Genomic DNA, 12,191 nt, shown 5'->3' with positions numbered 1-12,191 from the left:
TATGAGCAGTAAATATAGTTCCTCAGTAACTTGGCTCTCATTACCCTCAGTCTCCTTATTGTTGTTAGTGCTGTGGCTTTTAGACACTAAGAGTCTTACTGTAAGAAATAAAATGGTTATAGAAACTTAGCATGCTTGTCTATATGTCTGACACAGTGAAAAAAAGGATGAAGAAAAATTTACACATCTTGAAACTGGAGTCTTAAGGCCACTAACTAGTGAGCAATCAGAAAGGCTGCAGAGTTTTACAAACATATCTGATTCAGAGAACAAGAATCACAGAAGAGAACACTTTCACCACCTAACTACATAAATCGAATTGGTGTTCTGAATGATATAATCTGAAAATTCAGTGTAATTTTGCTCTCAGTTACAGAAAAGTTGCTGTTCACATGTTTGAATGCCAGACACAATGCTTACCCATCCACCTATGTCATGATATAACTATACGAAGAGTTTATGAATATCAGAAATTTTTATACTATAACAATTGTTAGTTTCTCTCACTCTTGAATACATATTTTGATTCATCAGAGCAGACCTGTATTCCCACTCTGAATACTTTTTTTCCAATAGTGCTTTATTCAATATGTTGCATTAAAATAAAAAAAAACCCAAACAAAAACATCAAATAGAAAATACAGTTGCCTGCCTTGGCAATATAGTTCATATTCTTACTCCTACTGATGATTGTCTTATGCTTTCAAAGTCTACCAGATTTAGCTAAGCTGACAGCAGATACTCTACTTTTACATATAATCCTTCTTCAAATCTCAATAAACTCTTTGCTGAAATAATAGCCATCCAGCTGCTAAACCCACAAGATAATTAAACACTGTGTGAAAGGACACTTCTTTTAAGCAGATTTACATTTTATCAAATAATTACTCCATCTTAATTTGAATAATAATTATTCAAATACTTTTTTCTTTTTAACCTTTTCTCACCTAAGTCCTTTCTTGGGCCCTTGGGCAATAGAAAAAACAAAAATGTAACTGTAGGATGGCAGAAGAAGGAGTAAAGGCGGCAAGAAATGAAAAAGTCATTAAATAGTTACTGGATTCTCATTTAGGCTGCAAATCTGGCTTCAGAGGGACTATTCATAGTTTGAAAGTTAAGCATAAAGCAGAAGGCTGTGCAAGATCACAGTGTCTTTGGCACAAGAATTGTTTCTTGCTATGAGACATTTAAGTACAATACTTATGAAAGGCCCTAGTTACAATTGGATCTACAAAACTTGATGCAGTACCAAAAAAAAAAAGTGAGAAAGCAACATCTAGGAAAATAAACTTCCAGTATTTTTTAATGTCTGATCTCCAAATAAATACCTGACTGAGTTTCCTTGTACTGATTGGGTTTGAGTCTCCATTGCACATGTGAAAACTGGTCAACACATCTACTTTACTATTCATAGACAGCATTAAGAAGATGGGCTAGCCATGCTTAAGAATTCAAATTTGAATTAACGCTACCACAGAAGCGCAAAAACTTTATCTAAACATGACAGTTTATAAAAAAGATGTAATGGGAGAAAGGAGTTAACAATAGCTATTTTATGGGCTACCAAACTATCTAGAACTACAGGAGAAGAGTGTTTGCTATGTACTATTGATTCCAGTCAGGATATCCTTTCCTTCACTTTGTAGAGGCAACAACTCTCTTAAATATTTACACATATGGTTTTCTTTCTCCAAGTCTCTACATCTACAAAAATCCCTTCTCGCCCTAAACCAATCTATTTATTTCTCTAAACCATTACTGTATGGTGTGATACCATTCTAAGGGAGACTTTAGCAGATGTTTTTGTTTTGCTGTCTCATCTTCAGGCTCCTTTTAAGGAGCTATTAGTCTTTAAGGTTCCCTAATCCCCCAACTAAATTTATCAGCAGTTGATTGCAGCCAAGAGTTAAGCTAAATTAAACTTTTAAATCCCTGTACAGTGTATCAGATGCACTTCTGCTAGGGGAGGTGGAGCGGAAAGCTCCAAATATTCCACTTACCAAGAGGTAGGAGAACCCTGCTTTTCTCTAATGGTTTTTCAAAGCTTCCACACATTTTTCAAGGTCACTACAATTTCCCTGATCTTATAAGAACAGGAACTCAACTATTGAAACAACTTGTCATTTAATTCCATACTAGGTGTGTACATGCATACATCTGCATAAGTTTGCAGGCAGGTACCTACTTTCCTCTACAAGTGTGTGCAATATATATGGAGGAGGTATGTGTACACACATAGGTTAAGGCTGCATGCATGCCTGAGACATCTGGTCCAACTGACACATATGTGATGAAAAGGTATTTATCTACAGATATATATATATATATATCTCACATACACGCAAATATATGTATGCCTGTGTGTATCTGTTCCCCAGTCTTTGTCCTCACACAGTGAATCATTCCCTTGTTTGCTTCTCTAACTCACACTCATAAGTAATTATCAGGACATACATCCCTCCTGCTCTTAGTAAGTAGTAAAATACATGGTGTCCTAAATAATTTGCATGTCAACATCAACAGCTGGTTAGTTTTGATAACAATATATGATAGTCCGTTATTATTCCAGAGCTATGAACTCCTTACACACACACAGAAAACCCCATACAAAACAAAACATAAACAGATACAGTCCAGCCTGTACTCTTTCTTAAAAAGAAAAAAGCATAGAGAAAAAAATATGGATGCTTAAGAGGAAATAGCTAAGATACAGATTTTTTTACCTGTGGAACAGTAATTGCAACCTAAATCGTCAGTAGTTTTCAGAAGTCACTGATATCTAACAAGAGATCAGTACCCACATAGATCGATGGTGTCAATCAAATTACTAACAGATTGGCCTTCTCCCCACAAAGTAATTACTCAGTAGTACTAATTGATCCCTATCTCTTTCCAATTTCTGTAAAAAGCTCTAGAAGCGGGGCCTGGTGAAATCTCAATTAAAAACACCAGAAAGAGTCCTCATGACAACTGTGGAAGATGGCTCAGGTCCTAAAGAAGACAACAGAGATAAGACTACAGCTTTCTGGATGTAAAATCAATTCTTGCAAACCAGGTTACAGTAAACTGGTGAAATAAAAACAACTTCCATTCCAAAGACTTCATAGTATTTACTCTGAGGACACATCAAAGATTTGTTTCCAAAAATCATTCGTCTTTCATTTCCACCAGCCTTTTTTTAAGGAGAGGAAGTGTGATTTCTGCTGTCTGTATCCCCATGGCTACTAGAACAGCTAGGAAGGGAATTGGCCACATCACAGCACACAAAATGTCAGGTTAACAAATTCCAACACAACAGTTCAGAGAAACAGACGCTTGCTTTCTCCCACCTTCATCCTCCCATGTCACACTAAAAGAAAAGGGAAAAAAAAAGTCAACAACAGAAAACTAGCCAAAGCCACGTAAGGGAATCAGATATACCCTTCAGAAATGTAAACCTCTCTAAAAATAGGATGAAAGGCTAAGCAAGTCACTTGTTTTTACTCATAGCAGTAATAAAAGGTCCTTGTAAGGGATTCGCGCAAGTTCTGTGCTGCTACAGTAGCATCTGTCTCCTCATTGCTGGAGAGAAATGGTGAAGAGGATTTAGAGCGAGTGTAACCTGAGAGAGAAATCATCTGCCATTCTCTCTCAGGGCATCAGCAAACTCCCCCTCCCGAGAGAAGGAAGCACCACTCTCCTTCCCCTGCCTCTTGTGATTACAGCTTTAAGCATTATTATAATAAACATGCCTATGAATAATATTAATAATCAGAAGAAATCTAGCTCTATTAAGAAAGGGTAAGAGAAGCTCAGTTGAAAAGAGACAAGATTCTGTGCAATACACAGGGTGAACCTGGTAGCAAAGAAGAGGTCAAGTAACAAACAGATCCCCTCTGCGAAAAGGAGGATCCTCTTGCTCCACCCAAGTGAAACTGCTAACACAGGCTATACTCCTCACAATCAAGATCTAGAGCAACAACAAAAAAGAAAATGATGGTCCAATTTTGAAGATATTATGCCAGGACAGGATACAATATGGGTTTTCTGGTGCCACTATATTGTGTGGTCTCATGCAAACAGTTAATTTGTGAGTGTTTCAGTTGTCTGCCGTTTAACAGGAGGAAGTGTTGGTGGAAAAATAAATACCAAGACAGTCAGACAATAGTAATGGAAAACACAGAGGTACACTAGTTCAGAGATCAACGAGGTTTTTATTGTGCCCTGCTACTTGGTTTTTCTCTCACAAATTAGAGGGTAGAAATGTCAACACAAGTGCAGAAGAATATCAGAGATGGTACACTTCAAAGAGGCAAACCGCTGCCCATCAGCAAATCACTCGCATCTTGCAAGTTTCTGCTTCATCCAAAAGCAAGATACTAATGGTCAATTTACTGAAATATCTCAGTCTTCTTCAATACAGCAGCTTCTGTGTCCCACTGAGACCAAAACTCAAAGAGCCTGAGGGCCACTGCCAGTTGCAAATAACTGTCAAAATACCATAGCATGAGCTAAAAGTGCTGCTGCGTATCATTCAGATCTGTACCACATGCTACATCAATATTCCACTTCTAGATCGCAACATTTCTTTTACCTACACAAGGAATATTCAGCAAGTTTTAAAAGGAGTGCAAAAAGGCCCTGCAATAAGGTGATTTATCTACAAGATCACCACTGTGACCCTTTTTAGGAAGGAGAAACCATAAAAACATCCAAGAAAAAAAAAAAGTATGCCCATATTGAGCATCAATTCAGATGCACAGAATAAAAACACAGTAATGTAAGTTTCTATAAAATGAGTAACCTCAATAAAACTGTTGCTTTTTTTTTTGCAAATCATGTTGTAAATCATGGCAATAAATTTTTTCACATTGCCTCGGAAAAAAGAAATCATCATCCATAAAATTATGGACAAGGTGTTAAAATGATTATCAGAAGGAATATCTAAAAGGTAATTTTAAGAAGAAGTTGTGGTACACTGGTAACGGCAGGGAAGATATACTTCCCTTAGGATATGCCAATGAGTCTTTATATAATAAAATTCTCTCCAGAAGACAGAGGATAAGGATGTTACAAAGATAAACTCAAATTTTAAATTTGACATTTACCTGAGGGAATCCCAGATGCAGCAGAAGTGAATGCTGCTGGACAAGCTAACACTTGAATATCAGTTCATTCTCCTAAGAAGTTTAGCACAGGTAACAAGAGTAGGGATTTCCTTACTGCAGTTCTCCCTTCAGGCAATCTAAAGAGATAAAGAAGAGAAAGTACAGGAGAATTCAGTGTTTGGGTCTGATTCAGGCCATGAATTACATAGAGATACTCTTTTAGTCCCAATAAATTTGGTTTGTGTGTATTTGTCTTTTAACAACTGGACTGGGACTGTTCAACTCATTTCATCAGGATGACTGAAACAGTACTACAGAATAATGGCTTTTATTTGCTGATATTCTCCTTGGCTGCATTCAAATGATGACCTAAACCTGAGAAGATATCTCATTTAGCAATCCTGTGAGTAGAAGAATTGTTTTCTAATGAAATATTGACAATAAATAAACAGCTGACATAACCCTGCTCCTTTTCTGCTGCTAGTTATAGACTTTCTTAGCCAGCACTTTCTACTTGGGATGTTGGCAGGAAAAGCCCCAACTTGCCATTTGAGCATCACTACTATAAAATTCTTCCCACTCGCTGCTTACCCAGAAACATATGACTCCTTTACAAACCTCTGACTTTTAAATCCATTTAACATGTGCACTAACAGCTCTGAAACAAATTATAAGAGCACAAAAAGAAAAGAAAACAAAACAAAATACAAAAACCCCACAGATTCATTAAAGAATATCTATCAAAATTAACTACCAAAATTTAGGTTACCACAGGATTCCAACTGCTAAAACTGGAGTCAAATTTCCCCAAAAGCTGTTTACCCTGGTCTAAATGCTTTGACTGCTCTCCTACCAGCCATCTAGTATAAATGGGAATAAGTAATGAAGCCACCTCTCTGCTGTGCTAGTTTTCCTGGAATATAACCCCTGTGGTAATAATTACATGGGCTTATCCATCCCAGTGTGAACAACACTAAAGTGTCAATTATGACAAATGTCTGATACCCAGAAGTGTCTGTTGTGAAGAAAACCAACTGTTTCCATTCTCTTAACCTTGGGGTCAGGGTTTCCCACTGGGACTAACAGCTTTTTTTCCTGCTGTAAGTATCCATTTGAGAGTTGCTAGGAGGTGTTATGATACACAGACCTACTCTTCAGCATTAGTTTTTTTTCTTGTTAGGTAATCTGAGCCTAACTCTCATCAGGGATTTACACAGAAACACCTATTACTGGTTTTCATTTGTATTATCTCCTTTGGGTGATACTGTTCAAGACATTTCACTTTCTTTTCCACACCATTTGCAGTACAAGCTGGAGAGTCCCCAAAGCCCACTGGTAGCATGGACTATTAGTGACCTACTTCTAGCCTCCAGGGTATCTCTTGTAGCCATTTGCTATTTCCAGCTTTTGAGCCAATTATCAGACGAGTCGTGTGTAAAAATGGAACCACTAAGCTTTGATCCTAGGAATACAGACTTCTCTCAGGCAAAACAAAGAATAGTCCATTGCATGGGCTATGAAGAAGTAACAGAATCTAAAACGCCTGAATCAGTCTGATATACTCCATCTGGCAGAAGGAAATTATAATTAGTATATACAAAAATCTGACTTCTTCAGTCACAGGGTAGTAGTTTAAAATACAGATATACCTGAACAAATATGCTCATACGCAGCCTAAAGAGGGCATATATGAACTCAAGAGCAGCATATAAACAAAGCAGTCACAGTAAACATGGACTGAAGTTTCTATGAGTACTGGTTTTTTTATTATGAGTACTGTTTCTATGAGTAATTTTAACTGATTTATTTTTCATATAAATTCTGTCCATCTGATTCTTCCACTTTTCACATGTGTGGTATTATGAACTCCACTGAGGAAAATAAGTTAAGATCAAAATAAGCTTCCTTTAGTGCTCTAATCCAGTATCCTGTTCCCAACAGTGGACACAGACAAAAGCCTTTGGAGGAATATAACCACAAGGTAATCACATCATGCTTTCACCCAATCCTCTCCCAAATCCGAACCACTTTAGCTCAGGAACTTCACAAGCTGGATGTGGCATGTATGAGTCTGGTAACTTTCAATGGTTATACAGAGCACCAAGGTATTTCATTTCAGCTGAGAAGGATATTATGTTTCTTCCTTTTTTTCTAGAAGTAAGATGAAAGAGGACAAAATACCTAGGACCTTGTGAGAAGCAGCAAGTTTGATAGCAGCAGCAGCAGGAAGAAACATACACTTACGTCATAACTTACAGGGAAAACACCAGATAAAATACTGTCGTCGTAAGGATTCCTATCTTTCCTCTAAACAAAGGTGAGACTAGCACTGAGCTTTGCCTTAGAGTAAAATGGAGGAGTTCCTATATAATGAATGTTGGCTATAAAATGCTGCAAAATGTTTTTAACCAAAATGTGCTGCAGGCATACAAAATACTTTTAAAAATATTTAAAATTTTTGTGTGAATTCTTTCCAAATCTAAATGCAACGTGGATGGGTACTAGATTGTATGTATGGTTTGGACTGCAATAAATTCAACCTGATTTATCGTTCTTGGCTTACATAACAAGTTGGAGGCGGTAACATACTTCAGAATACTCTACAAGCTCAGACAGCAAAGTAACTCCATATTATGCTGGGCATATACCAAGATGATGCCAACAAAACTGGAGGAATACTAGAAACAACTAAGAAAAAATGATTACAGGTCTAGAGAGGCTGATTCATGAGAAAATATGTAAAATAAATAATTCTGTACAGCTTGGCTAACCCAAGGACTGAAGGATATAATAACCATTTGTAAAATCAAATTAAAGGCATAAGCACCAAGAAGACTGTGAAAAAGAAGGCTGATCCAGAGACTTGTATGATGTGTAGATGAGATAAATATATATAAGAAAAATGTTAACTGGCAACCGAGAATCATTTCTTATCAATGAAACCTCTAAATTTTAGAATATGCTTTCAAATAAAGGAAGTCATATGGCTTCTTTGACAAATAAGTAGGAAAAGAAATGCAGAGCAAGTGAAAGATGGCTGACTGGTATCCCTGAAGACTGATGGTGCTTGTCACAACACACGTACTAGACATTGGAGAGAGCAGCAGGACAAGCTTCCTTTTCAAAGCTAGCACTCTGATGATAACATCAAAAATTTCAGGTACGTTGGCTGATATGGACCTGGAGCACCTTATTATTCAGATTAGAGTTATTTATGTGTGGCAGGAAAGAGAAAAAGAAATTATAATTGATGAGCATCCCAATTAACCCCGCATTGTCTATGTATCCGAAAGGGGAAGCCCAGTCCTAACCTCTTCCTGAATGAACCTGATTGAGATGACAGTAGAGATGTAACCACATTAGTGAAACTGATGAGTGCAGTAACACAATTCTCCTCCCTAAATTAATTTCACATAGGTGAACTCTCAGTGATCCTGTTGCCACAGCTCTCCATGTCTTTCAGCTTTAGGCAGATTTGTACGAATAACACAGAGGTGTCAGATTTTGATTGTATTCTTCTTACTCAAAAAAAAAAAAATCCCAACAACAACCCCCCTTTTAATTAATTAAATATTTTACATGTAACAAAGACCTCACTATATGCCCAATGAGGTCATAAATCTGCTTCTCTCTTTGTAAATAAGCCTTAGTAGGAACGAACTAAAAGGATAAGAAAGGATTTCCACTAATCAGGATTGCTTTCACAAGGCTGAGTTGCAGAGAGGAATCACAATGACTAGCCCTGCACTTGCTCTCCTTTCACCAGTGGACAAATGCACTCATTCCAATGGAGCAGACAGAAATGTAAGTCACACTCCAGTAGCCAAAAAGACAGTCCTACAATCCTTACTCTCTCTAAGCTGCCAATAGAAGGTAAGAGAGAAAAGTTGTTCTGTCAGCTACCAAATGGAAATAGAGCATCCAGCCAACAACCACAAGACACTGGTATCTCTAAACCAGAATCTAATCTTGTTACTGCATCAAGGGTATATAATATGTGAAAGTGTAATGCAAACCCCACAGCACTGAATTTAGCGAACAGAATACTATGAATCATACTGTTCCAAAGGCAACACACCAGTTTGTTGAAACATTTGGATCCACAAGAGTCAGCTATCTCGCATTATAATTAAATATAAAGTCTCACCTTGTCTGAGCTAGGGCACAAATGGGGCGCGGAAATTGCTTTACAACCTGTGATTGTAAAGTAGGTATGTTTATTTACAGTGCGCTGGACACACAGAGGAATAATTCCACCTAAGACGTGTGTAAATTTCCAGTAGCTGTGAGCTTGGTTAAATGCTGTAAAGTGTTACATATTCATGAAAGTTCTAGGAACGCCTATACATATTCAGAACCTGTCCCCGAGAAGGCAGTTCTTATTACAATGAGTTCCGGGAAATCGTTTCCGTAATCTCCACCTTTGGCCCCTTCTGGTTGCACCTGCGCAGTGATCGTGAACCGGGGTCGTCTTCTCTGTACACCTTTACCTTTGGCCTGGTGTGCTGAGTTGGCTGGGACTCAAACTGATGAGCTGGCTAGAACTGGCGTATCTCCTGTCCTATGCCCAAGTTTCTCTTATCTAGTTCACTCAAGGATGCACCAAGGATGCACCCAAGTGTTTTTATCTTTGCAAGGCCTGTAAAGTCATCAGTGAACTTTTGTTTCTCTTACAATAGGTTACACAAAGCTAAGCAAGGCTAGGCAATTGTGATGTGGGTTAAGGGTTAGCTCTCTAAGTGCTAGTTCTCTAAGTGTTAGTTCTTTAAGTGTTAATTAGTTAAGTGTTAATTAGTTAATTCCATGTATCACAGACACACCGTTTATCAGAAATAAAGGAGGCTGCCTGAAAGGTAATATTACTTCCCCTACTACTGTAGCACACTGAAAATTCAAAAACCACTACAGGAAGTGTAATAAAGATAAATAAGAGAGAGAATATCAAACTGATTGAATTAATTTTGGTCATGTTTGATTCAATGAAGCTTCCTCTTTAGAAATTACCCAAAGCTGCTGGAGAATTTCCAGTTCATCACAGAACTCAGCATCAAGATAATACTGGCAGTAGAGAAATATTTTTAAATATTCTTATCCCATACATACCTCAATTACCTTTTCTCTCTTCTAGGATCAATTATCAAGCTAGGAAAATCAAATCTCACTTTTGCAGCACCTGCCTTTCCCGAAAGATTTTTTCAGTTGTATTGCAACAGACTGAGTTGCTTTTTAACCTAAGAACTGGTGAATTTGAGTCCTGAAACAGAAATATTATTTTTTTTTTTTACTCACAAATATATTCCAGATAAGTGTGATTCATAGTCCTTTATAAAATGATTCCCCTTGCCAGAAAAACATTACATATCAGGAAAAGTGTCCCCAAACGGATTACAGAATGGCAAATAGGTCTCAAAGGCATTTTTATTGTTGTTATTATTGCTTGACAGAGTGAAAATAGAGGTGTCCTCAAAGGTGTCTTTCCCTATAATAAGCAACTCAGCATAAAGAGAATTTATATGCTGAAAAGGTTACAGTCAATGTATTGTGACTGTATATATAGTACCTCTTCATTTACAACATTCTGCTTTTTCTAAGAAAGCTCGGGTTGTAAATTTTTTTAACTTCTACAGCACCTTGCCCATCGGGGCCCACGATGGAGATTTTGGATGTCCCTGTAAGTATGAGCAACCAGAATTACACAACTGAGCTTGCTGTTGCCTGCAGGAAAAATTATTTCTGCCTTCCTTCAAGGCCAAGAGGTAAAGCTGAATGTTGCAGCTTTAGGTGCGGGGGGAAGTTTAGAGCTGTTCCCTTTAGTTTCGAGTAGTAGCTGCCAGGGCTAAAGAGAGAAGAACAAACTCCTGAGTGTTTTTGCTTCCCCTCACTCTGATGAGGAGGTTGCATGTTCCTATTTATTCCCTTCCTCTGCTCAGAGCAGAGTCCCAACTCTCGAACCGACCCTCCTGATTCATCGTGACAGATATTGCCGACGCCACCTCCATCTGATGGACCATGAAGTGCCTATTTGCACCCAAATAGCTGATTCATGCCGCCTGCCTCTACCCTTAACAATAAAGTTTCAAGCGGACCGTCAGATTGCCGAGGTAATAGGTTTTCACAGCCAGGGGAGGGTGAGTGCCAAGGATTATTAATAGTGTTCCTTGATTAGTTAAGGGAAAGATAAATGTGACACCGCCACCAAAATCCCTGAATATCTGATACCAGTGAGGAGTGGGCATCACCTGCCAAAAATAGAAAGAGCAAGAGACATTATATAAGTGGGGTTCCTACCCCGAGTTCCACCCCTTTTAAACCACCTCCATATCTAACACCCTTTTCAAGCGTGCTTAGGAGAGATCTAAAAGGTAAGTAGCAAGAAAATGTTCAAACTTCCACAGCAAAGGTGGATTTGCCCGCTGCCTGCAGGAAACCGGGACCTTCGCCCGAAGGAAAGCAGATAAGGATATCTACCATCACTCCCACCCTATCCCCCTTCCCGCAAACAAAACCCCGGAGACAAAAGAGGTGTAAATCTTCCAAACAGAGGAATGGCTTCCCGCAGAGAAGACTCCAAAGGGGAAGAAAGGGCCATTAAAGGGAGGAAATAGGTGAACAAGTTGAGGGGGGAATAAGGAGAAAAGGAGGGGACAAAGTGAGAAAATGGAAATAACAGAACGGGAGGGAAGAGGAGAAAGTGAGCGAGAACGCGAGCAAGGACTTGGTGAACAGAATTTACTGAAATGCTCGGTCGTGAAGCCAAAGCCAACCCCTCCCAAAAGACGTCGCAGAAATGACATCTCTATGCACAGACAATCGTAAGCGATGGGATGAAGTTGGTCTCCTTGGTGTGGTCTTTAGGAAGATAAAGGAAACGTGTCATTCTTTTTGCACAGGACTCAAGGCTTTCTGCTTCAGCTTTTGGCGTGGGAGCTTCTTGCCACTTGTGAAATTCTCCGTGAATTATTTGCTTTTGACAAGGGCGGGTTGGTTTCCACTTAATTTACTTGATCGTTTACCTAGTAAGAATATTATCATTCTGGGGCTACTGGAAGGGGGAGTTGATCTATACGAAAGCTTCGGTGCAGACAACTTGGAAATCCACGGTGT

The 12,191-nt window shown here is 38.5% G+C and overlaps 1 protein-coding gene across 4 annotated transcripts in view; it reads right to left on the bottom strand.

The window, feature by feature from the left end:
• The window catches only part of NCF4 (neutrophil cytosolic factor 4), a 56,286-nt gene that overhangs the window by 24,563 nt on the left and 19,532 nt on the right, over window positions 1-12,191 (bottom strand). For 2 of the 4 annotated variants that reach the window (XM_065631817.1, XM_065631826.1), the window contains exon 2: window positions 5,088-5,224. The exons of the other annotated variants lie outside the window; for them this stretch is intronic. The gene's annotated coding sequence lies outside the window, so the exon portion shown is untranslated. The remainder of the gene's footprint in view (window positions 1-5,087; window positions 5,225-12,191) is intronic. 4 annotated transcript variants of the gene reach the window in all.

This window comes from Caloenas nicobarica, chromosome 1, assembly GCF_036013445.1.
Source record: "Caloenas nicobarica isolate bCalNic1 chromosome 1, bCalNic1.hap1, whole genome shotgun sequence".
NCBI classification, from domain to species: Eukaryota; Metazoa; Chordata; class Aves; order Columbiformes; family Columbidae; genus Caloenas; species Caloenas nicobarica.
This window is presented reverse-complemented; position numbering and strand designations above follow the sequence as displayed.